Here is a 26,250-nt window from a genome sequence, read left to right on the forward strand (position 1 = left end):
GAATCGGTGTTTTGTAGAGTCAGCAAGGTTTTTTTTGTATTCTCGGCAATAATTTCAGATCTGTCGCGACATTTTTTAAAATTCATTATGCGTGCAATACTTGCGTAAAAGTAGGAAGAAGTGTAGGTAATCGAAAGGGAATACCCTTCTCCGTAAATTTGGGTGAGCGTTGAGCGCGTGCGTGGCGCTGCGCTCTTGTCTGCCAAGACGCGAAGAAAGGCGTGCAATCGCAGCGCGGCGATCCCGATGGGTTTTAATGCGATGTCATCAGTCGACCGGCCAGGACGATTTTCATTTGTCTCGAGAGTTGGAGGGCTAAGCTGGCTCGCGTGTTGGGAATAGCGTGCGAAGGAATGCGCCAAAGGAACCTGTTGAGCAAGAGCGAGAGAGAAATATTGCGAGTTTCACATGTTTGCTGTTCATTTTAAGTACTTATCTCTTTTGTCTACACAAAAAATTGAACTGCAAACCATTGACCACCACGTGACCGCTGAATTGAAATGAAATGTTTGCTAAAAGAAGTTCGAGAAGCAAAAATCGGACAAATTTGACCTGCATGGAGGAATAAAGGAGTGGAATAACCTACCCGAAGACATTTTTATGACACTTCCCGCAAAAATTTAAATTTTTAAGACCAAGCTCTCTTTAATTCTTGGTTGATGTCATACTAGTTCATCGGAGAGCGTTACAAATTGTTATTTTTTTTTGTTCAAGTTTCATTTTTGTGGTGGTTCGGTCTTTGAATTAGTGAATTTTTTGTATCACATAGGTGTATTTTAGTCCCTTTATTTTGCTCCTTGGTGTATAGGCTTTTCATTCATTTATTTTAATTCTCTTACCTCCGCCAGGCGATAGCCTATTTGTAACAATAAGGCGCCAAATTTCGTCCCCAAGTCTGTTTTTCGCCTCTGGATATACTGTTATTAAGTCAATCATTCCAGAAAATATATAAAACCAGCAACTAAGCCTAAACATGATGTTTAGCTCAAAATTTATCAGAAACGATATTTTATCTTTTGAAAAAAAAAATCAGAAATAAACTACTTTTAGCAAAATTGAAAGAAATCCTATTTTTGTCCCCTGCCATCTTAGAGAATACATCTTGTAGAAGAAGTATTAGCTGTTCAAAAACATGGTAATTATATACAATTCATGTTACAACATTTATTTACATATTTTAACGTTCATTTTTGGTACAAAAAATACTTGACACAAGAACAAATATCTCCAATGGCACCCCTGCCGTCAGAACAGAGAACCTTAGGCAGACGAAATTTGGCGCCTTTACCTTATGTATCAAATAAATTTATAAATTAATAAAAGCCCTTAACCATACAATCTGACTTAATCCTACCCACGTATTACGCACGAATAATATTTGCTCTACGCCCTCACTTGTGCTACATTTCTTTTGTGTACATTTGTTATTGCATATAAGGTATCGTGTTTTTACGAATAAAATAATATTTGCATAAGTAAATTTTTTGCATGCTGATCTTTAAATTACGAACAAAATATTTTAGGAATGTTCTCCGGTTGAGAATCTGGGTGGCCGTAACATTCTTCGGCCGATGCCTGCCGCTTTTCAAAGGAATCTCCCATAAATATCCTAATTATTTTATTTTTAATGATAGCTACCCGCGAAAGGGTCAACACTGATCTGCATTTTTTTTCTTCAGCCTCAAATTTTTGCCTCCATCAGGGGTATATTTTGGGGAAATATTGTCGGTGTTCCCTTGGAAATACTTAAGTATGAGTATCCTGCATTTGTCCAGTATGCAGCAGCTATTTGATTGACCTCGTTGGTAGGTACCTACTGGTATTAGAGCGAATTTCATGGTTACTTCAATTCAATACGGAAGTCCGGGAACAGCAATATTGCTTAAAAGGGCAGAAATTCTACGAATCAATCGAAATTACCCATGCAATTTTTTTTAAATTGCAACAATTTTCTATGCCTACGAGTATGTAACTAAGCTGTAGTTTATAAGCCCTGGACTACCTGTTCGGAGATTTTTCATTTAATATGATATTATATTTCCGACAACAATCGTAGAAAGTTGTTATTTAATTACATATTTAACGCAATAATTTTGGACTTTACGTCGTAATAGTGTTTTTTATCATATAACCCTAATTTTAAACTTAACAAGAGATATAATTATTAGAATTCATGAGCCGTAGAAGGAGTTTTATTCTTCCACTCACACCTGACTGATTTTCCCTCTTCTGGTCCTCCAAGCAACTACTTTCGAGAGCGAAGTTCCTGACTCTTGGATCCAGTTTGATAGCTTTTGCTCCAGCACCGACGAGAAAGAATTGGAATACGTATTCCGGGGAGTTCTGGTCTGAGGTCGACTCAAACTGTCCCACTTCAAATCCCTGCGGTTTCAAATGCGGAAGAGTTGCTTTTCCCCTCCATATATTACTTTGCTCCTTGCTCGTTATTCGTAATCAGGCCACCGAAATAATACCCTTGCTTCGGTGGTCTGAAGTGAGGTGAATAGGCTCACCCATCACTATGCAGCGGTTTTAAAAGCCTGGCCCAAGAGGGAAACATTAAAAGAAAATAAAACTACATTAAAAGGATTCCCGAAGAGATCATTCAGGCTGTGGAAGCTGTGAAATCAATTTTAAGTATTTGTAACGCTGCCCCTGAATATAATATCCCTCACTCGGTAATTAATCAGATGACATGTGAAAAATCCGATCATGAAACCTGAGGGTAGTCAAAAAGTTTTTTCCCCAAATGTGGAAAAACTTATTTAAGACAGAATTACAATTTGTTTGGAATGGGGATAACAATTTGATCGTACCACTCTCCGCTACTTTGTTGATGGGTACACTACACGATTTCATATATTGAAGAAACTACAGCATTACTTCTCAATTGACCTAACCCACTAGGAGTGATGACAGCAAGTTCCTTAATTCCATAGGTTCTTAAAGTTGTATTTGAAAATCAATAGATACTTTTTTAAAGAATTTAAAATTTTAAAATTAAATTAAGTTTAAAATTTGGGCCTTTTTTAACGTTTAATAACGCACTTTTTACATTAAAATAAGGAAAAGTGCATCTAGAAATTCAAATCAATGTTTTGAGCTCATTATTTCTTGAGCATATTCATCAAGGTTAAAGGAGGATAGAATCTGCGAGTGGAAATCATGTGAGAGTCTGTTCACCCCATTGCGTGGACCACCACTAAAATCATAATTGCATCTTACCAATAAAAATATAAAGATGTTTCAGTTGATGAATCAGAAATATAGGGCAAGACACATGAAATGGAATTGAATTCACTGTGCTTCTATACATATTCTATAAGTTATAGCAAAAGAAAGTTGAAAAGTTAGCCTATTCACCCCATTCGACGGTACATATTTCCTGGTTAAGAAATGCATAGTAGTAGAATCTGAGTTTTTCCCGGCCTATGCCCTGCAGGAACGATGACGATGACGGACTTAGTCATGGAAACGTTGGGAACTACAACCCGATACGACACCCGGTGGGAAACCCGAGAAATATTCCTGCAAAAGCATAGTTCCTGACGTCCGCAATTACCGATTATTTTCGGCGTACTCCCGACTGGTTCGTCATGATCCCTCTAGTGGTACGCTTACCACCGCTTGGGAACCGATGGTCTAGTTTGATATGAAATAATTTGATTTTAGAACTCTCAGCTAAATTACCTCTTCGGTTTTTCTGTCATAATGAGCACTGCTGATTGCCTCTTCAGGTCAAAGATGAATTTGAGGGGTCACTCTATTGGTCTTCATTATCTAGTAACCCTTCCTCACCAATTTTGGGTGCCGTTTTCCTATTGGCCAACACCATTCCCCTAGTGCCATTATGACGGTAGCCTCCTTTTCCGTCGAAGTTGCCGTATTTTGTTATTTCTATGGATTTTCCTATCAACCTTGCTTAATATGTGGGCTTGGCAAACGAAACGTCATGTTCTAAAATCAAGAATGCAGGAAGCAGTGCTCAAACAACTTTTGTCACCTGGTAAAAAGCAACGCGAGAGCAGCCCGGAAGGTGGACTCAGAATTTGAGCCCCGTGAAATTCTTCATTCTTACACCATCTCCTCGGCTGTTTGCAATTTCACAATGCAATTCCCGCTCTGCCGATCGTGTTTTGTCTTTCGTATTAAACTATTGATTGCTTAGAACTGAACATCCAGCAATTTGATCGATGGGTTTTTCTCTTTAATAGGAAAATCTTCCAAAATCGTTGGCATATTAATGACTGATTCGCTATTTAGTGGGCCCTCGTCACTTCCATAACGGTGAAGTGTTTACCCCGACCCTCCCTTCCAGCCCAATCCCTATCCCAGGGGCGTCGATGGGTTCCTGGCGCCTCTTTCCTCTTTCCTTCCCATCCAAACCCCTCCCCGGGTAGCGCGGGCGTATGACACCCACAGTGTTGGTTCCCGGCCCCGGTGTTTTTTATCCCTCAGAGGGCCCACCCACGAGTCCTGATCTCTCTGCTTAGAACTGACATCTCATCCCCAATAGGGTAGTTTCCTTCATCAAATAAAACGTAATGCATTGATTGCGATTCGTTACCCACCATCAGTGTATTCATAATATACAAAATATTTGGTTTTGGAAATACCGGTTTAGACGAATGGCAATGGTCAACTTTAACCTCATTTGAAAAAGGCCGGATTGGCGCCCATGCGATTCCACTCCACGTGACGTCACAGGGACCTAGTTTCTACACGAGAGTATAGGAGCTTTACATTGACTGAGATTACCAATTCATGCATGAGGCACAGAGCTCAGGGAAACATGTCTTAATAATCACCTATTAAAACTGGCTAAGGTCGGAGAGTTTTCTTCGTTTGATAAGGTATTAATAATCCTTATTTAAGCCAAGCGCTACCTGCTAGGAGGGTACTCTGCTACCTGCTAGCATTCTGCGTCGTATCAGCGATCAAAGCCTCGCCCCAAGGTCACCTCACTTGCGGCAGCGAGAACCAGAACGACATCACACGGAGTTAGCCTAGCATTCATACTTAGCCGTCGCGTTTTCGCGCGCTTGAAAATTTTCACTTTTCATTTAATTTCGAAAAATAGATATCGTCATTCAAAAATCTTAAAGCGTGTAATACGTACTCCAGGAATAATAATCTTTTGATTGAGGCAATAAAAAAATAATAGGAAACCACTATTTTTGAGCGAAAAAAAAATCTTGTCATCTTTTGTGTGTGCCTATAGTTTTGCCTCGAAGATAATTATGAATTAAAATTTTCACGTTTAAAATTCACTCATTCATTTAGATCGCCACAAGTGAAACTATCAACAAGCGAAGACGTTAGCTAGAAGGAAGGTTGGCGGGTTCAGGCGATATAATTCGGCGCATACGACACAAGGGATGAACTAGTTTAGGTCAGAAGAGAGGGTTTCCAACTGACCCTCACAAGAAACGTTCTTTCGAAACGTCGCAGCGCTCGAAATACAGGCTGGGACTCAGTGGGTCAGTGACTATGCGTCGAAAAATCATCATTTTAAGATCATAATTCTTACACATTAAATTTTGATTATTGGTAACCAGTTAATATTCGTGTTTTCCAAGATTCACTGTCGAAGGTCATACTGTCTCCCAGAGTCTGGGAATGCGATCGGCGCTATTGGTTTGTCATTACGTAAACGGTGTTTATTTTCCGGGAGTATAATGTGTACCTTGCATTTGAAAGAAAGAAGAATATTGAGAAAGCGTTGTCCCAAAGATATGAAGGTTTAGGGGAGAAAGTCGTGAGAAACTTAGAAAAAATATGAGGAGACAGGCGCACCCCAAACATCACACAACTGGTTCTGAAAGAGCAAACAATGTGGATTTGTTTCCGGAGCGTATAGGAAGTGGTGAAGTTAAAGCATAGTTATGAAATCGTTGGTCATGCGTTACAGCTTACCTATAGAGTATGTCGTTGTACGCACCGAGCGCACATTTGAGTAAAAATTAATAGTTTCGAACGGTGCAAATGTTTTATGTGAATCCAAAATCGTTTGGTTGTGCGAACGTGTTCAGAGCAGGTAAAATTTTCCCCTCAAGTCATTCGTAAAGGGCGCAGTTTTTTTTTGCGGTTGGCCTCTTGACATGATGTCATTACTGTTCGAATGTCCTTGTGTAAGCATACACATTGGAGGTTTTTTAATATAAGGTATGGTGTTATGCAGCCGTAAAAATAGTCGGGCAGAAACCCTTCTCAATGTTCCCCTGTCTCTCAGATTTAAAGCAGTGGTGTTTGAGATGTGGCTGTGGAGGAGAAAGGGAAAGGTGAAGTAGACGGAGAGGAAATGGAACGACGAAAGGCTGGATATGGCGGAGAGTCTGCTTCTAGATGCAATACGGAGGAGAAGTGGAGCGGATGGATGGAGCGAATGCTGAGCGGGGAAGGGATGTTGACAACAGTGATAGAGAGAAGAGAAAACAGAGTCAGTGTAATACTGGGTGATCATAAGTCTTACCCTGATTGTAAAAAATTAATGTGGAAAAACCGTTTGGCATAATAACTTTTATCTGTGGTATATCAAGGGCAGTGTCTTCACCAAACCAGTTGACGACGCCGACGAATAGAAAACTAGGATACAAGCTGCTGTGGGTACTGTGACAGATCGCATGTTACAAAACACCTGGCGGGAACTGGAATACCACTTTTGTATTCTCCGAGCTATCACGGGAGCACACGTGGAAGTTTACGAACTTATATGTTCTTAAAAAAAAACTAGTAACACTGATCTATGTAACAGCATCAAATTTAAATTATTTTGTCAAACGGTTATTCTGTAATTCATTTTTATAATCAGGGCAAGACTTTATGCTGACACGGAACGTTAGGTAAGCGATTCGGAGGAAGGAAGGGAATTGGATTTATTGCTGAAATGAAAACGATGAGGCCTTTTTATGAAGTGCAGAGGGAGGACAAGTTTGCAAAGGAGGTAGGCCGGGATAGTCTACAAAATATTCCATTCAAGGCCTCGTCAACCGCTAGAATACATTAATAATAGCGTAGTAGTGCAGTGCAAGCTGCTATAACGCACCCCTTGCCAAACACCATAGAAGTGACTCGCAGAGCATTATGTAGAGGAGGAATAGTTCCTCATCTTCACTCATCTTGTCGAGAACGTCTTCGTTCCCTGTCCTTTCCATTCATATAACCCCCATTCTCCTACAGCTCACTGTGAAGGACATTTCTAATGTATTGTGCTTAACCCTTGGTCTGACACGTGTCTTCAAGTCGGGACTTATGGTTGAAGTCTATGGCGTATGGTTTATCATTCGTTCCTAGATGTGTCACTCAAAAGGTCAAGGAGTCAGAAGGGTGGAATGATGTACAGTATGATTTCAGTGACTTGTTGAAAGTGAAGAAGTGGACAAAATCGATTAATACCGTGCTTCTCAAGGCAATTGTTGATATTATTGCACAATAATATGCCGCAAAGGACTTATTTACACTTTAACCACGATTCATTCTCCGAATTAAATGAATACTTTTTAATTTTATTATTATTCCGTAAAACAAATGTGAATGTAGAATCTGTGTTGTATTTAGTTCCCATTGGGTTTACGATAAATTATTACCAAAGCCTACTGTTGAAGAATCTGATATTCTGCTGCTGCATGCATCATGCCGATTAAATATTCACGGGTTGTCCTCTAGGAGAACGACTCGGCGGAAACTGGCCTGTCGTCGCTACTGGGGCGTATGATATGTGAACAGTCAGGTTTAATGATACACCTGGAGGATTAAGCTATTCTTTGGCGCCGAAACTTCAGCCCTTGCCGTCTCCCTTTCCCGGTGGAGAACCCGTAAAATGTCATAAATGTTTTCCTGCATTGAAACTGACGTAATTTAAGTAATAGAATTCTGCCTTTATTTAATATAGCCGCCAAAGTTTTAACGTCTACATCTACATAATACCCTGCGACCCACCTCTAGGGTGTTCATAGCAATTTATCTTCAAAGTTCTCAGATATATTGTGATACGTAATAACCCATTTCTGCCCACCGTAGCCATATGGTCTACATTGTACGTAATCTGAGCATATGAAGGCTCTTAAAGAAAACCTGCACTTCTTTCTGCAGCCGCAAATATGCTGTTGAATCTTGCAATAACTTAATCCACCGATTGGTTTATGTGTGAACCCGGTCGAAATAAGTCCACTGACGGAAAGAGACGGGTGCGATTAGAAATTCAATATGGACGCCTACCGTATGTAAATTACACCCAAGTATCATAAAAGTAGAGATGAAATGATATTTCATACATTTTTTTCTTTCCTTCGTGCAAAAATAATGCTTGCTTAGAAGGTTCATTTTTTACCAAGGTAACTCGTAAAAAGTTTAATAAAATTAGGTTCTCACCCCGTTGCCACTTTGTGTAGTTATATGATCACCAGTCCCGAAACAAGATGAAGTGTCAACAAAATATTTCCATGGATTACCAAAGACGACCGTTGGAGCAACGCACCGAAATATCTTCACAATTGCGAGTTTCAAGTTTTCTGGGCGAAAATGGGTTCAGTATAAATTTTGCTGTGCTTGGTCTTACTAAACTACTTCTAATCAATCTTGTCGTCAATGAAAAGCATCGAAGGATGAGATTAGTAATTAGATAAACGATGCATTCATTCATAGTATTGCAAAATCCTTGGAATGGTTTTCTGCAGCCTTCTATTTCTCCTGCTGTCGTTCTTCTACAGGTATCATCAGAAAAGTAAACAGGAAATTATATTGTTTAGATTATTTTAATTTTCACTCATCCAGAATATGCTTCCCTTGAAGATGCATCCTCTCTATCAAGGCCACTCGAAGGAATTGGGCAACATTAGATTTTGATCTCGTTACCACCCAATGCAGCTAGCTATATGACTCATGGCCATTCGGAAGAAACAAGCTGCTTCATCATCGGAGCATTTCTCTGGATTACGGAAGACAACAGTAGAAAAGATGTGCCTAAATATCATCACAATTGCAGACAGAGAGTTTTCAGGGAGGAAAGGGGCTAAAATCATTTAAGAAAGCCATTTTTGCATCTTAATATTTGCGTATGAATAAAGCATGATCACTTACAGGGCATGAAACGGTAGGTGGCGACTTTTTCTTGGTTCCGCCTCTGTGTTGACTCGGTCCGAAAAATGGAATGTTCGTTGAGCAAATACTTTTAAATCCTCTTACATTGAGTGAGAGTGAAAGAAACAGGTTTGAAAACTTTTCTTATGAATTAAATATTTGAAGAAATAAAAAAGGCTTTGACCGGTTTCAGAGCAAATGTCGTCTTAGGTAAAATCTACTTTCTTAATCGTTTATAACCCCCGGCTACCAAATGTGCGACAACAAATTCAAATTTTTATCTGATTTGGTATCGATTTTTTTGCTAGACTTGATTATTATTCTGTATCCCTGAAATTGTCTATTCCAAATCTTTTCTACTATTTAAATATTTTTTTTCTGGATATCAAGAGTTTTTTAATTGAAAAATATCAAGTAGTGCAGACAACATGGTTTTTCAGAGAAGATTGATTAAGAAGACAGCATTGCCGCCCCGCTTTATTTCCCTTGCTACACACCGCTTTGTCACAAGTGCTATAAAAAGGAGGATTATTGTAATGCCTTTTCTATAAATATAATTTCCATAAACAGTCGGTAAGGTACAGTTAGAAGAGCATATATTGATATTTGTATAAAAAAATAAACACCTTTTCTCGCACCTGACTCTCTAAGTCCAATCTCATTTCGCAAGTGGATTGTCCATCGCTGGGCCAGTCCTATGAATACCGCCTCTGCTATATATTTAGTATATATCGGGAGGGGTGAGAAAGGGGTAGTTTATGGGGGGCGCGACGAAAACTTTTGGGGTCGGATGCCTTTCGGGAAACCCCGGAAACGTTCGTGAATCTCCGCTGCAGATTTCTCCCAGGCAACGAGCAGGCTCAGAAAGTAACAGCGAGCATATCTGTCATCTCTTAATGATTTGGGTTAATTATCTCTTTCAGGTCGATGCGGTTCAATGCAAAAAAGTAGGTGCACATTTTGTCCACGGAGAGCATGTCTGAATGCGGAAAGTGAATTCTCAGTAGGTACCTAAAAACCAGTATTTCCGCAAACAGGTCTGTGTGCAGCAACGGGACTAACCAATATATTTGCCTGTAAATATTGTGTATGCTACTTAGCATATTGTGCTAATTAGACGATAGTCTAGTGATGGAAGCGAATTCGTATGGCTCTCGTACAAACAGAGGTGAATTTTAATGCTGATTCTAATACCGAAAGCAGAATTTTTTCAATCGAATGTCATTCCGGGGGGGCTCTTTAAGGCTTGTGATTCTGGAATATCCCGCCTTGTTCTAGAGAGCTGCTAAGAAGTTTACCCTTCGTTTGCCCATGGATGTTATGAGCTGGATCTCCGGGATATGCAGAAGAGGATCTCTGCCTTTGTAAGTCACGTTATCGTTTTCTTTAGAAATGAATTGCCTCTTGATGAAGATTTTAAAGACTTTTGCTGCGTTTGTATTTGTTACTTTCAATTTAAAAAATTATTAACGCTTTACCTGGGTTTAACCCCCAGGTTTCCCTTTAGGTTACCCTTTATGTTGATAAATTAATATGATGAGGTTTTCTATTGCTGAAGATATTCAGAGAAGTTTTCAGTTCGAGATTTGAAGGAATTAGATATAACTTATTTAATCATAAATTGTTGGACTTTTATCTTATGAAATTTCTCATTTTTAGTGTCTTACAAATTATGGCAGTAATTATTCATAAAGAACCGGCGCACAGTGGTCTGAGATGCCCTATTCCGCGAACAAAAGTCGATTTTTCGATTGCGTTCGAACTGTCCAAAAATTCTAAATATGTGAAGCTAAAACATCATTCCATTGTAAATAGATCTTTATATCTTCCTTTACTGCCCATTTTTCGAATTACAGGAGTGGTTTTTAGCGGAAGTTGTTTGAGTGTAATTTCTCACTTTTTTGACGGCTTTTCAACTTTATAAATACAATAACCAATTGCCATTTTTTGTTTTTTGAGTTTATTTCAGCAACCTCACCTTTTAATGATCCATAAACCTAATTATTAATGTTATGAAAGCGACCGGGGTCTCAGGATAATGCGCTATAACATCATATGCAAATATTTATTTTAATTATGCACAACTAGAGTTATAAAAAAACCACGCTCTACCACTGTGTTCTCATGTGATAGGATGCAAAGAAAATACTATCCTTGGAGCTAATTCGAAAGAATTATATGCCTTTAGTTGTCTTTTTTATTTATAAGCCGAAATGTGTTACAGAGACGCCTGGCTATCCTACTGAACAGCTGTCCACAAAAACAACTGAAGAGCTGGTTTATGCGACGAACGCAAGTCCTCGGGCAAACAAACAAAGCGATGCAGCTCATTTGGTAGATAAGGCAATTCATGGTAGCCCCAGTAGAGCCAGAAATATAAGGCAAGCCTGGAATATCCATAGATCTGGCACCAAGGCAATTCTTCCCTACACTGCAGACGAGGCATTAAGCTTAATGATTGAGGCAAAGTTGACTAAACATATGTCTCTCCCCAAAGAATAATGGTCACATAATGTCTCTAAGTGATAAAACATCCATTCATTCGTGTAAAACTGGATCTGGCGACTTATAAATGCATAAGTGTTTTTCAGGCCACCATTGCATCACACTTCGTTGTAGTATAATTATTCGGAAAAAATAGCGAATGCGAGTTTATTTTTTGATGAAGTCATTATGCATTCATTAGAAGATATATTTAAGTTGTATAACACCCACATATACCTCTAAAAATGGGACAGTCGACTTTTGTCCGGAAAAATGCGCTCCCCAGACCACTGTTCGGCGCCTTAAATTAAAACAAGCTTGAGGAATCGCCACCTCAGCGCTAAAATTTTGGCGTCAAGTAGCCGAAATGTCAGCAACAACCTGTCTGGCGGAATTGTGGGCCTATAAACTTCATTGAAAAATTTAAGTTCTGGTGTATGTGGTGTACGTTTGTTTATTCTTCGGCAATCACCAGCCATTTCCATTCAAACGACAAAGATTTGTAACTTTTGTCTATTTGGAGTTTGCCTTGTGGATTGTTGTTAAGAGAGGAAGGGGGATTCTTTTGGAAAATCCGTGATGCCGATTAGGTAATCACGTTGAGGTAGTCATCGCATCTGTAATTCGTTACGAAAAAATTATGATTTTTTGAGTCATCATATTTTAGGATATTATTGTAGTTTATTTGATATTTTATTCCTTATTTGAATTTTCCTTTCCCTTGGGCTACAACCCTGTCGCGGTGGAAAGGCTTGCGCGTTCCTATGACCCCTAGAGCTGCACTGGTGGGATTAATTCTAAATTATTCCCGGTAGGGCCACCCATGCCAGATAGGTCGAAGGGTAGGAGCCAGACGAAAGGTAGTCCACGTGATGGTGTCACGTGAAAAACAGTGTTGGAATGAAAGTGGGAAACCCTACCAACTATCTCTTCCCTGAAAACATGGAGTACAACCAAATGAGCCGCGGAATCTCATCGCCGGGGACACGTCCGCAAAGGGCGGGTGTCGGGCACGGCAGCGAGGTCGGCAAGGTCCTCGGGGTCGTCAACATGCGAAATCCTTGCAGAGACTTATCATCATCAGCAGCAGCATCAGCAGTGAAGAAGGAAGAACAGAAGACCAAGAAGATGGAGAAGAAGAAGTCGGCTATAAATGTAGGGACGTGGAATGTGAGGACAATGATGAGGGCGGGGAAGTTAGAAAATATCAAAAGGGAAATGGATAAAGGTAGGATAGATATCTTAGGATTATGCGAGGTGAGGTGGAGGGATGGGGGGGACTATTGGAGTGATGGGTATAGGGTCATATATAGTGGAGGGGAAGAGAGTCAGCGAGGGGTAGCTTTAGTATTAAACGGGAAGATGGGTAAGCGTGTGGTAGGCATAGACCAGGTAAGCGATAGGATTCTGGTGATAGGAATTGAGGCGTGGCCCGCCAACCTTGTGGTGGTCCAAGTTTACATGCCCATTAGCAATCATAGGGAGGAAGAAGTAGATGAGGTGTATGAACAGCTCGAGGAAATAATTAGAGACACACCGGGTAAGAAAAATCTGGTAGAGATGGGGGACTGGAACGCCTCAGTCGGGGAAGGGAGGGATGGAAACGAAATAGGAGATTTTGGTCTAGGAATACGGAACGACAGGGGAGAGAAAGCAGCAGAATTTTGTAGGAGAAACAAATTATTCATAACAAACACGTGGTTCAATCATCATAAAGGGCGAAGGTACACGTGGAAAAGTCCAGGGGATGTGGGGAGATTTCAAATAAGACTACATTATGGTCAGACAGTGGTTTAGGAATAGTGTGAAAAACTCGCGCAGCTTCCCTGCAGCGGATGCGGATTCGGACCACAATCTAGTGCTCATGAAATGCAACGTAAGATTCAAAAGACTTATGTAAGTTAGGAAGGCGAAGAAATGTAACGTAAAAGCTCTGAAAGGGAGTATAAGGAGAGAATATCAGGAACTAGTGGACATTAGTATGCGGGAAATTGACAGTACTAAAACTGTTGAGGAAAGATGGGATAATATTAAAACGGGAATAGTCAAAGTGGCGGAGAAGTCAATTGGTTACGTTGACAGTAGAAGGATAAAGAAGCCGTGGATAACAGAGAACATGATAAGGGAAATGGAGGAGAGGAGGAAGTGGAAGAACGTGGGGACAGAACAGGGCAAAATAATGTATAGACAAATTAATAATCGATTACGGCGTGAAACAAAGAGAGCAAGGGAGGCTTGGTGGAAAAGACAGTGTGAGGAAATGGAAAAGTTCCAGAAGGATGGAGAATTAGGCGCGTTGTTGTACGCCAAAGTGAAGTCGCTATCGGGCGGCAAAAGAGGGCAAGCCATGGCTAAAATGAAGGCTAAAGATGGGAGGATACTAACCGAGCGAGAAGAGGTACAGGATAGATGGAAGGAATACTTGGAGGACCTGTATGCCGGAATGAACAGACCAGAGAGATTGACTCTAGAGGACGAAAGTGCAGTGGAGGAGGATAATCTTGGGCCGGAGATATTAGATTCGGAAATACAGAAAGCACCTCGTGATATGAAGGCTAGGAAAGCAGTAGGCGTGGACAATATACCGTGTGAGCTTCTCAAGAACCTAGGGAAGGAAGGTAAGAAAAGGTTTTTCGAACTAGTTAGTAGGATCTATGAGGAGGGATGTTGGCCGGAGGATTTCGTGAAGACGGTTTTAATTCCGCTTCCGAAAAAGAAGAAAGCTGTGGAATGCGGAGATTATAGGACTATCAGCCTAATATCGCATGCGGCGAAAGTGGTGCTGAAGATATTGAACAGACGAATGGAGGCGAGGGCAATAGATTATTTGGGCGAAGATCAGTTTGGTTTCAGAAAAGGGAAGTCAACTCGTGATGCAATAGCAATAATGAGGTCCCTCGTGGAGAGGAGGCTAGAATATGACCAGGACGTATATGCATGTTTCGTGGATTTTGAGAAAGCGTTTGATAGGGTGAACTGGGTAAAGTTAATGGATATTCTCAAGAGAATAGGTGTAGATTGGAGGGATAGGCTACTGGTTTGTAATCTTTATATGGCCCAGACTGCGCAAGTGAGGGTAGCGGACGGAGAATCTGGGTGGGCAAGCATTGGCCGAGGTGTGAGGCAAGGCTGTCCTTTATCACCGCTACTCTTTAACGTGTACGCTGAAGAGATGGTAAGGGAAGCGTGGGATGAGTTAGAAGCTGGAATAAAAGTGGGAGGAATGATGTTCAAATCAGTGAGATTCGCGGATGATATTCGCGAAGGAGCTTCTGAGAGGATCGTTGTGTAAGAATTTAAAGAAAAGGTTAGTGAAGAGTTTGATCTGGAGTGTAGCTCTCTACGGTGCGGAAACGTGGACACTGAGGAAAGAAGACGAGAGAAGATTGGAGGCATTCGAGATATGAGTATGGAGAAGAATGGAGAGGGTGAAATGGACGGAGAGGAAAAGGAATAACAAAGTGCTGGACATGGTTGGCGAGGAGAGGCAGCTTTTAGATGAGATACGAAGGAGACAGAATGTATGGATGGAGTTAGTGCTTAGCGGTGAGGGGATGTTGAAAATGGTGTTAGAGGGTAGAATGTTAGGGAAACGAGGAAGGGGAAGGAAAAGAATAGGATTTTTAAATAGATTGAAAGAGAGTAGGTCTTACAGTGAATTAAAGAAGGTAGTGCTGGAAGGAAAGGGAGGCTCCCAGCTCACTTATTGAATACTCCATGAAAACCTACGTTAATCGGTAGAATACTATAATAATAATATGAATTTTATCGCCTTGACGATGCTCAATGCCGAATCGCAGCTCAGTGGATACGACAAGAAACATTTGTATTGAACTTTTCTAAGACCCGGAGGGATGAAATAAGGGTTGCAGCGTTTATAAAATCTAATAAAGCTTATAATTTGTATAGCACAATTCAATTTTTCACGAGGGTAGTTAGGCATGATGAAGAGAGGTACATCTTAATAATTTTAGCGGCCTCCTTATTCTTGGACGCGATTATCTCAATAATATTATATTTTTTAAGTTTTTGATGCATTATTTCATTGCTACTATTCATCGTACAGAATTTTTGACTCCTCCTTAGACTTATATGTTGTTTAATTTCTTCTTTAAGTAATTTTGGAAAAATCCTGGAAAATAGTTGAGGGTATGCCGAAAGAATTTTTGATATCATCTCTTCAGCCCTCTAATAATGTCTGTTAATTTATTTTTGGGTTGGCAAGTAATTTCTTCGGTGGTATTAATAGCCTTCAGTTATTCCATTATCGTATTAAATCTGTGCGTAAGCTATTATTAGTGAAATTATTACCTCCACTTTTGTTTTCGTCGAACTTACATCTTCGCTCTTTCGAATTTTATTTCGGTTCAGCAGTATCAAGATTTAGTATGCCATTTCGTAATGGACCCGTTTCTTAATTTCAGAGGCAAAAAAATACACCTGTATAAGTGTCTTAAGATTTTGATGGGGTCACAAGTTGAAGACGCGTTTTAGGATTCGCTGAAAGGCTCCGTGGACCTTTGACGTCATCAAGTGAAATTTAGATCGCACGTCGTTTCGTGGACAGATCACTGCGCTATTCAGGATAACAGTTTGATCCTTTCACTCTCAAAGCCTCTATAATAATTTACGCCAAGATTTATATATATTTATTCGGTTTTTCAACTCGTTAATTGGTTTTGGTGTCCTGTGTTAACGTGCAACTTTTCAGTTCATGTCTCCGTGAGAAAGCCTACATTATATTCATTTGTCCGTATTCCATTTACTTGATTGCATCGTTGTGTACCAAAAGATTGGTAATCCTCTGCTGCGTTTTCATGCAAAACAGTATCAATTTAAAATCATGATTTTGGATTTAGATAATTTGAAAGGAATTATTCTTCATGTTTGGCATGAATTGAAATGTACTTAAACTCTATGTAGAGCGAGCTCTAGCCTTACCACCTATGAAATCTACCCATGCCGTGTTTCTGAAACTCATAGAAAAAATTAAAAAAACTCCTCGACCTGATTCAATAAATTGTGCACCTGAAGAATTCTATATTTTTTCTACTGAAGATGATATAAAATCTATAGAAAGTGGTCGCGAAGTGAAAATTTAAGTTATTCTGAATATTCATTTATTGCTATAATCATCAAACTGTTAATTTGAAAAATTTTCAGCGTGAAAATGTATCCGAATCGTGTTCTAACGTACGATTACGTGGCTAAGGATTGTGTCACAACATGCCGATGACGTAGGTACTGGCTCTGGGTTATCACCGCTTAACTCACTCACTCCGGGTGAGCAGCAGACCGGTCTTGTGCGAATGAGGTCAAGCAACTTGATTTCACGAGGTTTTTTTTCATGTTGATATTTTCACTGTCAATGTCTCGGATTAGCTTCGGCTGACGTTCAAAGAACCACGGACCAAGGGACCACGGAACCCTTCGGACCTCGTATCTCGTTTTAAGGATCTCAATTAATAAATCCCTTTACAACTGGAAAGAATACACTTGCCAATTTTTGAACAGATTTTTACTTTTTAATCCGATAATATTTTCCAAAACACGTTTTACGAATCCCAGCTGATCTATTGATTTGCTAGTTGATTATTAGTAAGAAATGCTTATAGCCAAAGTAAAATCGGGTGGGTTCCCAATTATTTCATTCCTAAAAGAAATTCCACATCTATGTTTTAGAGGAAAAGTTATAATACTGTACTCATTTTCCCACAATACGTGTTATCCTACTAAAATTACGAAACTTGAAACTGTTCTTATGTTTTCAGAATCGTTTTTAAACTTCTCAATCCATACATTCTTTCCATTTTTTCCTGAGCCTTATAAACAGCAACCCCTAACTTTACCACAAAAAGGGATGAATAATTACTGATTGGCAATGCTGAGAAACCAATTCTAAAATTAAAAAAATAGGATTGGTTGTGTTGACTATTTAATTTTTTAATACTATTGGCATTCGTTGTTCTCGTGTCTGCATTACCCATTTCCTCGTATGGGAAGAATGACGATGATGGAAGGCGTAAGCATTATTCTGTCTACCATAGAAACAAAAAGTAGTTCTCTGAAATGTCTAAATGATGACTCGATCACCTCTTTTTCGGTAAAGGGTTCTCGATATACGTACACGCCCGTCCAATTTAGTGCATGTTTGCAAGATGTCAAATCATATCCATATCGAGTCTTGTCCTGATGACCACCATCTTATGATGTCGCTTACATGTGTTATAAAACATTTCTTCCGCAACAATAAGAATAAATTTGCTTCTTCCTATTCAAAGAGGTGACGATATATTCAATGTTGAAAATGTATGTCATTTTATCTCGCTCTTAAGCGTAGATCTGAAATTTCATTGTAAATATCCGGAATAACAGTTTCATGAGAAAAGTAACGTGTTTATTATATTTTATGATACAAGGCATAATGCCGTGGATGTTATTAATATCTCTTAAACGAGTCATTGCTGTATTCCACTGAATTTGTTTTTGCACTAGCCGTTGAAGTAGATGTTCAAATTAGTGATGCGGCACTTATTCCGAAAATTTGAAATTTAGTTAGTCTGGTATGCCATGCTAGTGTTACGAGTATCTCGTATGATAAGTGGCACGCAGTGGGAGCACTGGCGAAACCAGGATTTTGAATTCGGGGATTCCGGAGCCCTTCCGGGGTGTATGGAAAAAAACAAACGGTCAAGGGGGGACCCTCCCCTGGAATAGTTTCAGATTTTTGTTGTTGAAATCGTGATTTTTAGACCTCAATAGCAAAACTTTTGTACGAGTATTTATTTAAAGTTATTTATTGAGGCCATCTTACTTGTTTTTGGTGCATATTTTAATGGCTCAAAGGAAGGGGGGGGGGGGGGGGGGTAGTTACAAGTAACGCGGAAACCCCCCACCGTGACTGTGGGGGAAGTTATTTCAAACTCACGTTTAAATGCCATATCGCCGATTTGAACATCTACTGCAACTGTGCGAAAAAAATCAGTGGAAGTATTACAACGTATTCTTTAATTAATAACGTGCCTGTGTTAGCATTGTGATCCAAAATTTAATTTTCTTGCAATTCTTTAATGCATTTATGAAAAGCCATGATACATTTTTCAACCTATAGGTTTTCCCTTACGTCTAAGATGTCTCGAGTTTGGCAAATAAACGATATCATTGCTTTTTTTGTTTTGGTCTTAAAATATCATGCAGAAAGTGTCATTTTGGACTTGGAGGAAATCTCTGTGAGATTGAAAACAAATGGAAACATCTTGCCAGTCTCACCATTACGAAACTAATTACAAGTAACTGACATTCTATTTTCTTTTTTTTCCGGGTCAATGACTTTTTCCGCTACGTTTGCCAGATTTTTGATACATTCAACAGCTATGATGACGATGCGATAAATCCTTTGAGTTAAAAAAAAAAGAAAATTGCAGAGTGTTCATTAGGGAATCGCGATGACGTTGTGCAAATATTTCCACTTCCGTCAGCTTGGAGGCGCGCGCGTAGTTATGTGAACAACAACGATTGATTACGAGGCAAAGTAAATGCGCGACCTTGACGTGACTGAAATGCGGCGTCGCCGGCGACTATATCGGCCAACGGCGCGAAGGCCGCGAACTTCAGGCGATGCTCAGAGAAAGGCCGCGTCGCGGTGAGATACGTTGCCTATTCATACTACTGTCATAAAGCCATCTTCATAGTATTAATGACTAGTATTAATTAGCACTATCATGACCTCTACGAAAATAATCGGGCTCTATGGAACGCCGTATCCAAACAAATGGTCTGAAAGTATTAGGAAAATGATATTTAGCGTAATACGTGTGTTTCACTTCGCCGCCGACAGGTTACTCAGTTCAGTTTTTCGATCTGGTTTGTCTTTATGTGTTTCGATCGGTCTGAATTTATGATTGGGAATGAAGCATTCCTGGGTATGTATATTGCACCTTTTTCGACATGAGTATGCATCTCAATTTAATGATTAATTACCGTTAAGGTAAAATTATCATATTTATGATACAGATAAATATTAAAATAATATCTACTAGAACCTGCAACGCAATGACGCATATATTAATGTATTTGCACTGAAACGGCGCATTTTGTACAATTTCACGTGATATATGAGGTAGGGGGTCGAACCAAGATATATAGCTAAGGGGGAATGGGGAGGGAGGATCCAAAAATCGCCAAAATCACCTGACGTGATCAATGGACTCTCTGATTCCCACGGTAATCCATGCAAATTTCACCATCATTCGCACGGCAGGCTCGAATTATTGCTCAGTTTATAAGTGTGCCATACTGTGGGTGTAAAGCATAGCATTGTTTGAATACCTTGAGGAGGGTGAGGATAATTAAATCTTAGAACCCGTAGGCTGCTGGAACGTTTTTAAACGGTCTTCATGGTGAGAGCGGGAAAAACGTTTTTCAACGTTTGACCATATTTTCTTCCCACTGGCAGCCTTTCCTTAAGATTTTATTGCCGTCCTTTCCGCGGTTACTTGAACTCGGCCAAACCTAATGGCAGAGAGCACAAAGGCGTCTTTCGAGGACCCTCACCATGGGGAGCACTACCCATATTATCCCTTCTCCGAGAGAGAAAGAGCTCCCTGCTCTCCGCGGCGCATTCACGATGAAAACAATTCCAACGAATCCTTTCATTTCCTAGGAATTTATTCATCTTGCTGTTGTCCATTAGCCGGGGAAATTTATTTGAACGCATTGGTCTATCTTTCTTATACTTCTGGTGGTGGGTCATCCGTCCCTGCGTAATTACCAAGGACATATTATATTCATGGGCTGTCGTCAGGAGGTAGGGTGGGCAGTCCCGGATCATGATGGTCCACTACCTGCTAGACATACTCCCGGGGTCGACAGAAAAATATCTTCCCCGCTCATGTCCCTCATACAGTGACAGCAAAATTTTACGCTCCCGCAGCTAAAGGGTTGAAGCAGAAACTATTCAGTAGGAATATGGAAGAATGTTGTTATTCGCAGTCGTTACATTTTAACCCGTGGGGCAAGTGCGTGCTTTCTGTGCGGAAGGCGCTGCGCGTGTGACAGAATAGATGCATCAAAGGCGGGGTCAGGGATCTTCCGCGACGCGTTGATCTCCTTTGTCAACGCTCTTCTTCCCTGAGCGCATCCTTGTGAGACGCTGCGAAGGCCGAGGAAAATACCGACAGACCACTGATACGCGGAGATTTTAACGCGTGGATATGAATTATGTGCCGCAAGGCTACGATACCGAACGTTAGGATTTTCTGTGTCTTAAAATTGCGCATAACTCTCTCTCGAATGGTATCATTTTGCGTAGTTTAGCAAGGAATAACTCGTTTACAACTTGTGTTGCCATCCTATAAGTTTCTGGGCATTTAGAGTGGATCTTTTCCAATATTTTCTTTCTTCTCCCCTCCCATCAAATCCAGCGTTTTATCGAGATGGAAAAGTTTACGCCTGAGAAAATATTGAAGTGAAATTTTCGTGTTTTGGCTACAGGAAAAATTTGAATAGGGACAATTTAGTAGAGACTCAAAATTTCAAGATTATAGTACAAGTTTAAAACGAGTAAAATGTCTCAAAAAAAAGACCAATTGTGTTTTCTTTTATTTGCTTAAAACTCAAGATTTTAAAGTCTTTCAGTATCTGCAGTTGGCTCTTAAAATATTTACCTACACCTCACTGATGAAAATTTTACTTCAGACATTACTATTCTATTATAAAGCCCTGAAAATTTCACGATGATAATGGAAGTTTTACGCAAGTAATTAATAATTCAGGGAATCAGACCGGTCGAGTGGGCGTAATGCTTTCCTGAAGGAAACAATAAATTTTTCTTTCGTCTAAATTTCCTTTTTTATTGCAAAAATGAAATATTTCTTTAGTAATTGCCTCTTGAAATCCGCAAAGTTTTTTTTGGGCACTTGCTGCAATCCGTAGAAATTATGTAATTTAGCACTTGAATATTTATACTCTTTTAACATTGCCTGACTTAAAGTGCGTCGTAAGACGTAAGACGTCCAAGTGTATAAGCATTGTTATAAAAATTAACGAAGGCTTTTCTTCATTGTCACCAGTATCAGAGTCATACAAAAATGAAAACTACATACGATGTCATAATTCGAATGCAAATTGAGCCAAATTTGACCAAAGTTGCTGGAAACTTGCACTTGAAGATTATATTTGTCGAATAAACAGCACTTAATTGGTAAAAAGTGATTTTAAGAGATAGATGTGTTTTTTTAGATACTTTAAAAAAATATAGTCTTCTCTAAATGTTGATATTTTTAATAGCAATAGCACGGAAAACCCTCTGGCAGATCAATTTTTTTATTTAAATGTCTATATATACGTCTTGGTTTCACCGTTATTTAGGACCGTAGATCTTATTTTCGACTCCTAAACATACAAATGAATGTATTTTTTTCATTCCATCTAGCTTCAGAATTGCTATCTTATTGCTAAATTTATGTGGAAACTCAACTTACTTGGATTTACGGAAATATTGCATTAAAAATGAAAATTCTTATTCATTTTCTGCGAGACAGTTGAGAAATTAAATTATTCCCTTTCGTATGTAAAATGGAGAAATTAATCATGAGTGTACTCGGAATATGTCGGCACATGTAATTTTAAGTGGAAAGACTACGTCTATCATAATATTTTCCTTACAGTCTTGATGAAACGCCCTGAAATTTCCTGTAAATTCCTCTGTTCCGCTCCAGTCTAATTTTATTCCTGAAGTCAGCGTTAGGGACTAGAACTAAATCGCATAAAATGGACATAAAGCTGGCTCCGCGGAACTTCTATGTATACGTTGTTCATGAAGTTAGCACAAAAGTATCAGAAATCAAATATATTTGAATTACAATAGCTTGAAAGCTACCTTCGTGAAAACATATCAGAAATATTTGTGGTAGAAACCTGAAGAAGCTGGAACACCTCGAGCGTGTTTTGGAAAGATCTTCTAACCAAGGAGTGAAAGTAATCTCGCTTTGAATGCGTGAAAACATGTATGATGCGGTGCATAACGATTTAATCCGTAATCTAATTACAATGCAATGAAAAATGGCGTGATTTATCAGAAATGTTTTTGACTGTACAGACACCATTACACGACTTTTATGATTTTTTTTGGAGATGCTAGTCTGGAAGGCTGGTTTATGGAGTTATTTTGTTTTATCAATGGAAAACAGAGTTTTTGATGGTTTTATGAATTACCCCAGAAAAAATCTGCTCAGACACAATCAAATCTATAACATCATCCACCAGAAATTAGCTCCAAAATATAGCTTCATAGAAAATGCAGTGCCCTACTATGAATAATTACCTAAAACCATCCTGAAAATGATTTCCGTAAGATTAATTGCGACCGATTATTTATCACCGGTAAAACAATCCATTTCTGTAGATTTTTCCTGGTGCTACACGATAAAAACCTCAATACAACATACCTGATAGATATTGCTGTTCATCACGCAGTATCACGAAAACATACACCAAACATATACGATGATTTCTGCAATTAAGAGGTCGTCATCATAAAACCAGCCATATCGCCCAGAAACGATGAAATGAAAGAGCTATTTTGCGGAATAGATAAGTAAAGAAATGCATTTTGCCCTAAAACAAGAAAGGACTTTCATAAATGCTTGGCTGAACAAAAACGCCGACTAATCTCTTGTAATGCGGAGTTAATACTTCGTTTTTTCTGTTGCAGGTTAACGGCTAGTATCCTTACGCATCATGGGGTCATTTGTAGCTGTTGATAAGTGTGTTAAGAGGCTGGCAATGGTAAGAGAAATCTATGGACGTAAAAGAGAACTGCTGCTGTAGTTCATTCGTCTAATAATGATATTTTCCTTCTGAGGTCTCCATTAGCCATATATTATGTAAAAGAACATTCAATCAAAGTGCTTATAGGAACATAAATGTTTATTAGGGATGAGTCGATTCCAAATATCCATTCTCGATTCCACCGATTAAAGGGCACGGAATCGGAATCGAGAATTGATCGCCAAATGTCGATTCCGATTCCATCGATTCCAGGAAGATAAATATTTTGAAAATAGACCATGAGCTCGGGGCATAAAGGCCACCACACACCTGAGCCATTGTGCCCTTTACATTATTAATTTAACTAGTTATGCTTGAAACAGTCAAAGTGTTTATTACTGCATTAAAGCTGAGGATTGTTACTATTATTTGCTATTTTTTTATAAATATACTTTTTCGGACCACTTAGTTGCCTTTGTTCATTTATTCCATTCAATCCTTAAATTGACAGCAATAATACTAACAAATCTAAATCCCACCTGCTAGTATGACTAAGAATCGATGGAATCAGGAATTGATATGATATAAATGGAATTGGATTCGGAATCGAAACAAGTGGAATCGACTCATCGCTAATATTTACGAACGCATTCGAGTGGATGAATGGAATGCCATGTGGATTGCTTTGCTATTAATAACTGAATCAAATTTCACTCCATACACACAAACTATAAAAAATGTTGATGTTTTCTTCAGCGCATCATTTATTTAACAACAATTTTACCTGTTTTTCATCTATGAGGCCTTATAAGGTCTCCTAAGCAAAACATCATGCTATTGCATTAAGAAACATCATCCATTTGTATTAGGACCATAAATGTTTACGTATGTATTTGTAGGAGTGAGCTAATATGTGGACTGCATTACTATGGATGACTGAATTAACTAGCGTTTAAATTGCGGCTGATTTTTCACCCTCACTTTGAGCACCCACCAATCATCGTCACTCGCCATCATTCCAACCACTCCCCGCCCGCCTTACCCTCCTCCGTCGACGAAGAAAGTTCTCCGCAAAGTTCACCGCGAGACGGCCAGGGAAACGCGTGCGAAAGGAATGACAAAAAAAAAGCGAATCGGCCGAGCCTCCTCCGTGCTCATGGCAACGTGCGTCTGCTCCTCATCCCCCTCTCTTCCATTGAACCCACGTAACCGACGTGGCCCGTCTGAAAACCTCGGCTGACCCACATACGTGACTCTTTTTACGTTACGACAGCAATCGGCCCGGTTCCCTTCCTTGCAATAAACCTCTCATGACAACATGCCGCATTTTTTATAATAAGCCATAAGCAAAGGCGTCACCGATTCTTCTATATTTACAAGTTTTATTTTGCATTTTAGTTCAATTTTATTCTGTCTTAATCTAATTTAGGGTGATTATTTTAACTGTGGAATATTTTAATAGGGCTAAATGAAGCTGTGATATTTTTAGTATGCTTATTTTCCTTCTCCCACGACAGGTTGGCAACTGTAAAAACTACAGCGTGTTGTCAAGGATTTCCACTGAGTTCTCCAATTGGATTACACAGTACTTCCATTGTTCTAAAAGTTCTGGCATTATTATTTGTTCACACATGTTGACTCGTGATATTTTTAAACACTTCCCAATTCAAGATTTGATTCACCACATGTCGTGGCTGCCACCCAGGTGTTGATTTGTGTTAGAAACTGAAGACGAATGTGATTAGTGTAAATATTTTTACATCACTTGCATCGATTATGATTGCGATATCTGAATTAGGGATTTCACGCTTTCGCATTTTTGCGTGTGACTCATATGCCTTTGAGCCAGCAATTGCGCACCTAAGAAGCATTTCTTAAAAAAACCTTTCCACGTGCTGACCAAAAACGGCTAATTCGAATGCGTGGCATTAATATCCTAAACGTGAGATGTCACGGGTGATGGCTCACTCAAGATAGATTAAAATAAATCCGGCCTTGCCGACTTATAAATGATTAGATATCGCGAAAACACTGTTGCCTGTGCAACAAGGAGAAATGTCGGTTTGTTTGGACCTTGGCTTCATTACCTTGTTTGCGTTTATGCCAGGCAGCTTTTGTGAGAATCGCTGTGGTTTATTGGGTAAATTCTATAAAGTCAATGAATCAATGCATACAATGGGACCTGCATTACTTTATACTCTTAGAGGACCAATAATTTTTTTCTTCAATATGTCACCAAAACCTACCCCAGAAAAGTTTTTCGCTAATTTCTCCATTGTAGTTTTTAAATACAATGAATCCATTGCGCAAGTATTAATTTTCTGAAAATATAAATTCACTGTGATTACATAATAACAGAAAAATATTTTTATAGTATCCAGCCATCTCAATTGTTTTAATTCCCCAATTAGACTCTATAATCTCATAAACGGTGGCTATGGAAACTGTATTAATTGTTTCATAGGGCTAAAAAAAGCTGTGAATTTTTGTAAAATTGCAAATTTTCCTTCCCCCACGACAGGTTAGCTACTGCAGCAACGATAGCAGGGAAGGGATTGCAAAGGAATTTCATTGAGTTCACCGGTTGGAATTCACATTACTTCCGTTGTTCTCTAAGTTTCGATTTCATTATTTTTCACATATGCTGAATCGCCATAGTTTTAAATACTTCCCAATTCAATATTTTATCTATCATGTTTTGTAGATACCATCCAGGTAGACAGTAATGGTAGAAACTGAAGGAGAATTTGAGAGAGAGCGTGTAAATATTTCTCCTTCTCGTGCATCGTTTGTGACTGCAATATCTGTATAACAGGGAATATCATTTAGTTTTAAATCTCTTTCCTTTCTCCCATTTCCTTCCCATTCCTCCTCAATAGCGGAAAACGATGCACAGCGTGGTGCTTGTGCATCATAGTA

The 26,250-nt window shown here is 39.3% G+C and overlaps 1 protein-coding gene across 1 annotated transcript in view; it reads right to left on the bottom strand.

Annotated features, from left to right (window-relative positions):
* The window catches only part of LOC124163654 (platelet-activating factor acetylhydrolase-like), a 123,132-nt gene that overhangs the window by 91,347 nt on the left and 5,535 nt on the right, over positions 1 to 26,250 (bottom strand). The gene's annotated exons all lie outside the window — the stretch shown is intronic.

This window comes from Ischnura elegans, chromosome 8, assembly GCF_921293095.1.
Source record: "Ischnura elegans chromosome 8, ioIscEleg1.1, whole genome shotgun sequence".
Taxonomy (NCBI): domain Eukaryota; kingdom Metazoa; phylum Arthropoda; class Insecta; order Odonata; family Coenagrionidae; genus Ischnura; species Ischnura elegans.